Here is a 6,325-nt window from a genome sequence, read left to right as displayed (position 1 = left end):
TCATTTTAAACACTTCCAGCAGTGACACAAGTTTAAAACTAGATTACACACATACACTGCTCACACTTCTGGAATTAATCTGTCCAGTTAGGAAGTAACACTATGAACTAGTTTCACCTGCTGTTGTTAAAAGAAAATAAACAACAGGTGGACATGAGAGGCAATTAGTAAGACAACCCTTATAAAGCAATGGTCCTGCAGGGTGTGGCCACAGACCATTTCGCTGTTATCATCCTGTCTGGCTGATTTTTGGTCACGTTTGCATTTTGCCATTGTCCTCTCCACTAGAGGTAACATGAGGCGCTGTCTGCAACCCACAGAAGTTGTTCAGATAGTCTCATCCAGGATGGCACATCAATCTCTGCTGTGGCAAGAAGATTTGCTGTGCTTTCCAGCACAGTGTTGAGAGCATGGATGAGAAAACCAGGAGACAGACCACAGGAGGACAACAACAAAGCAGCAGGACCACTGTGCTCCTTTGTGTACTGCCAGAGTCCTGCAAAATAACTTACAACAGGCCAATAATGTGCATGTTTCTGCTTAAACTATCAGAAACAGACTTATGGAATCTGTTTCTGACAGTCACAAGTAGGGTCTATACTCACAGCCCAACACAGTGCAGCCTGACTGGCATTATCTAGAGCAGAAGTCCCAAACCCTGGTCCTTGAGGCCCACACACTTGATTCAAATTAAACGGCTCTATGATAAGCTAATAACTATTAATTATTAATTGATTAATATTCATTAATTAACAATGAACTATTAATTTGAATCTGTTGTGTTGTAGCAGGGAGACATTTAAGACCTGCAGGATAGAAGGCCTTGAGGAGCAGGGTTGGGGACCTGTGTGCTAGATAACACCCTTTGTTCTCTTCACAGATGAGAGTAGGTTCACATTGAGCACATGTGATAGATATGAGAGTCTGAAGACACTGTGGAGAACATTCTGCTACCTGAAACATCCTCCAACATGACCAGTTTGGCAGTGGGTCAGCAATGGTCTGTGAGGTGTCCTTAGAGGGTCGCACAGCTCTCCAAGCCAGAAGTACCCCGACTGCCATTAGGTACCTGGAGGAGATCCTCAGACCTATTGTCAGAGCACATGCTGCAGCAGTGGGACCTGGGTTCTGTCTGATGCATGACAATGTTCACCATGTAATTGGAGTGTGTCAGCAGTTCCTGCATGATGAAGGAATTGATGCTATGAAATGACCTGCCCGTTTACCAGACCTGAATCCAGTCGAGCACCTCTGGGACATCATGTCTCGTTCAATCCACCTGTTCAATCAGTCTGTGGTGCTATTGTGTCGCACCACAGACTGATCCCTGATCCAGATCTGGGAGGAGATCCCTCAGGAGAACATCCATCATCTCATAAGGGAGATGCTCAAACATTGTAGGGCATGCTTACAGGCACGTGGAGGCCATACACACATTCCACAGAACCTAATTTTGAATGGTCTTGAGAAATATCTACAGAAGTTTGGTCAGCCTGTGATCTAATCTTTCCACTTTTATTTTGAGTATGACTCCAAATCTAGACATATATATATATATATATATATATATATATATATATATATATATATATATATATATATATATATATATATATAAAATGTGACCTTTCGTAGTGTACATGCAGTTAAATGATAATGGTGCATAATAAACAGTGGTGGTACTGGGGGAGATGCAGCAGTGTGTAAACCGTGCCTATTCTTGTTGCTGGGCTCTGACAGTTTCTGCTCATAAAACGTCTCAAGTCAGGAAGGCGATAAGGATGCAGGTTTAATGCGGCTTGGCACACAGTTTTATTTGTATGGAGGTGGAGCAGTCCCTCTCCTCTCCCCCCACTCCGGAGAGGCATAGAGCAGAGTGGATACAGGTGCAGGACGGGGAATAGTGGGGCGACAGTGTGCTCTCTGTGAGAGAGCAAACAGTTATGAAGAAGGACACTGAACACTTTTACAATGGCCCTCATAAAATGACATAATTAGATTAACATTCATCGTCTACACCCGCTTGTTCCAATGCAGGGTCCCAGCTGCTATCAGGCAAGAGGCAGGGGACCCCCTGGACAGGTTGTCCATCCATCACAGGGCCAACACAGAAAGCCAAACAACCTCTTACAATCCTAGGGAGAATTTAGATACACTAGTTAACCTAACAGGCGTGTTTATGGACTGTGGGAAGAAGCCAGAGTACCTGGAGACTCCACACTCCAAACTCCAGACCAAAAAGCCCCAGCTGAGGTTTGAACTAGGAACCTTCTTGCTGTGGAGCAATATTGCTAACCACCACACCACCATCCACTTTACATAACTGTGTATTGACTGTATTTTCATATTCATTAGTTATAAAATCTCCACTTAAACTATATTTTAGTAACAAACAAACTATCCAGCACAACCAAGTAACTTATAAGCACTTCATATGCTTATGATTATGATTATAAGAAGATTTTAGGCATGCTGCATGTTTTCACTGCATATGTTTAATTACTTGGTTCCTTTAACTTGAGATTATTTGTCGTTAAAACATGTGCACTAAATAGGACTTAGAAAAGATCTGTTTTTAGCTGGGATTAGGTTCACTGCCAATGAATTGTAGTTCTAGTGCACCACTGATTAACTACAATTATTTGTATGTAAGTCAACACCCAGCATGCTTTCTTTTTTGGAGAGGACTATTGACCCTTTCATGGACATGACCTGTTAAGAGAGGCAGCATTTTCTTATCTGCATGCCCTTGGAGTATGCGCCCATTGACATGCCACTGTGACTCTATCTTCATGCCAAGATGCTTCCAATTATACGAGCCGCTGGAGTGAGGCAAAGCGTAGGTTTCTGTACAATGAAAACTGGTCCATGGGTGACGTGTTTTTCCCCCCAATAGAGAGGGCTCGCACACATAGGGGGGGTTTAAAAGAGCAGTTGTCTCTTTTCTTAACACCTCCCAGCTCACCACTTTTTCCTACAGTCTCATGACATCCATAAGGTAGGCTGATCTATCAAACTGATTTCTCCAACCACTATTACCTATTATATTCAGCATTCCAGAGTATCATATGTAAGGATTTTTACATGACATGAGTTCCTGTGCTATCAGTCTTTCTTTAGAATCCTCTCTTTACGCAACATGATGCCGCCTGACACCCCGGCTGAGGTGACCTCTAGAGCACCCTGTAGCTGACAGCAGACTGTCAATCAGCTGAAGTGACAGAGTCAGTGTTGGACAGCCATCAAGAGAACATGACATGGATGAGCCTTTATAGTAAATGGAAACTTGTCAAGCTACAAATATGTTTGTGTCAAATATAGTTTCCTTATGTGACTTTCCTCTCACTTCTGGGAAAATCTGCCTCTTCTAGCTCTGGTGTCTTAGTTTACACCTTTTTATCCATCTGTTGATAGTTGATATATATATATATATATATATACACTGCTCAAAAAAATAAAGGGAACACTTAAACAACACAATATAACTCCAAGTCAATCACACTTCTGTGAAATCAAACTGTCCACTTAGGAAGCAACACTGATTAACAATCAGTTTCACATGCTGTTGTGCAAATGGAATAGACAACAGGTGGAAATTATAGGCAGTGAACAAGACACCCCCAATAAAGGAGTGGTTCTGCAGGTGGTGACCACAGACCACTTCTCAGTTCTTGCTTTCTGGCTGATGTTTTGGTCACTTTTGAATTCTGGCATGCTTCCACTCTAGTGGTAGCATGAGACGGAGTCTACAACCCACACAAGTGGCTCATGTAGTGCAGCTCATCCAGGATGGCGCATCAATGCGAGCTGTGGCAAGAAGGTTTGCTGTGTCTGTTAGCATAGTGTCCAGAGCATGGAGGCGCTACCAGGAGACAGGCCAGTACATCAGGATATATATGTATGTATGTATATATATATATATATATATACATATATATATATATATATATATATATATATATATATATATATATAAAATCTAATGAGGAAACATCTTCTTTACACCTTTTGTGATTTGACATTTTCAGTTAAAGTCCTTTTATTTGGTTTTCCAGAAGAGGGCAGCACTTCTTTATCTAACATTATTGTAAAGGCTGCCATTTACTCTTATTATTTAAAGCACTGCTCTGTAATTCATTGAGGAGAGGCATGCAGGCAGAGGTCATAATCTTGAGCCTTTCCACATGGAACAGAGCAGGTTGTGCTGCTTGTTCAGTGCATGCTTCTCAGCTCTTTAATTTTATTTTCCCTTTTTCCGTATTTTAAAAGAAGTCCTTACTAAAGCATCGCTTGTGAAATGCACTGTGATTTATGAAAAATGCACATTACAATTAACATAAGACTTCAGTCACTTCCGCATATAATGCCAGCTTCCCTTCATTGCCCCCCCTTTTCTCTCTCTCTCTCTGCTCCTGCTCCACCCTATAATCACGCCGGTTCATGGCTCTCATTTGGAGTGGTATATATAGCAGTAATTGTCAGGGTGCAGTACGGAGACTGGGCAGAATGTGTGTACTCTCTCACAGGGCTGTTTTGCAGTAAATCTCTTAGGGGAGAGGATGGGGCGGGGAAGAGTTGGGGTTATGTACGTGCACAGGAACATGCACACACATAAAGACAAACTCATTTACACACAATGCTCAAACAATACAATAAGCACAAGGTAACTGGGTGCAATTTACAAGCACCTTCAGTGATAAAAGGCATTTACAAGCATTCTCTTTGCTTTAGTTAGTTATTATATATCACTGCCTATTCATTTATACTCTGACATGAAAATTGAGGGGGCCTCATAATGTGTTTTTCCATCAACAGAAAGAGACAATTATGCTAATACATTCATTATTCAAAGAGGCCTCTTTGTTTTTAAGTAATTACTAACAATCCTAGGTGATGAGCTGTGTGTCAGGTGGTCTGCTTATGATCAATACTAGCACAGCAATGAAAACACGGAAATCACTTTTTGAGCAGGAGAAAACACAACATCAGTCATATCAGGCCCGTAGATTACGCAGGATCAGTTTATCTCTCTGCATAAAAAAAGCGTGTCGTCATGAGGCAAAAAGCTGCCACATGCATTTCAGTGGAGAAATTCCTGCTCAGTAATCTGAAGTTTGATCACCAGAATCTCATCCAGAGTCTGGCAGCCTTATAAACCATGGAACACTGCCTCCAAAAGAGATGATGGCAAAACCTGTTAGGCCGTTAAGGTGTTTGCATATGTGCCTGTCCAGGTTGGGGGAGGGTACCTGGTAGCTTGTATGGACAGGTCTGTCATTCAGACAGCACACACAGTCTCCATTATGGAGCTGTCTGTAGTTCCCATTGGGGCAGGGTGGGGTGGCAGCGGCCCTCCCAAATAAAAACACATCGTGAACACAGGAAATGGAGAAAAGTGAGGAGAAAATAAAATAAATGGAGAGAGCTCACACTTTCTCATCTCTTTCTTATATGAGATTTCGCTCTTTCTGTTATGATTCATCTTGACACAGCTATTGAGTTGGCTTGGGTTTCAGTTCAGATTCAGAAAAGTTGGAGATATAATTAACTTATTAATGACATAATCACATCCTCTTATAGCAAGGTATTGATACCTGTGTCTGCCAGCGTTGAGATCATTTAGCTCTTTTCCAAGGAAAAAGCATCTTTCCACAGAACAAGTGGATTAATTTTTAATTTACACTTCTAATGGAATATCCTTTTTTTTCTTTTTTCATTTTCTTATAATTTTTTTTTATCTTGTTCAGGGTCATGGGGGTGCTGGAGTCTATCCCAGCTGCCATAGGAAGAGGTCATCACAGCACTAAAGGCAGACAACTATGCGTGCTTACACTCAAATCTACTGTAAATTTAGAATCCATAGAAACCTGAGCACTCATGCAGGTTCAAGAAATGAGTGTTTACCAGTGTCACACTTTGCTGAAAGTGTATGAAAGGATGCTGAATGTATGAGTGCACACCATGAACTCAGGTGCTCGACTTTCAAGTGTCTCTTTCCTGTTTGCCCAGCAGCTGTTTCATCCCAGCAAGTGACCACTTCACAGCTCTGCTGTTTTCTTTCTGGGTGGATTTCTCAGCTGTGATCAAGTCAGACTTTTGTCGAGAGTAAATTTTCTTTCCAGACATAGCTGATTACTCCACCCACGTCCACCAGGCCTGATATGCTTGAGTTCAGTCATTAAATCTTGGACATTTTTGTGTATTTGTATTACTGGAAATAGTTAAGCAGTTCCTCAGTTCCCAGGACAAGATGTATTTGCTAAGGCTTTATTTACAGCAAACCTAACCGCTTAAAAGGTTTGTCTTCTGGCAGACTAGTTCAAAA

The sequence above is a fragment of the Melanotaenia boesemani genome, chromosome 16 (assembly GCF_017639745.1).
Source record: "Melanotaenia boesemani isolate fMelBoe1 chromosome 16, fMelBoe1.pri, whole genome shotgun sequence".
In the NCBI taxonomy this organism is placed as follows: domain Eukaryota; kingdom Metazoa; phylum Chordata; class Actinopteri; order Atheriniformes; family Melanotaeniidae; genus Melanotaenia; species Melanotaenia boesemani.
Note: the sequence above shows the minus strand (reverse complement) of the source record.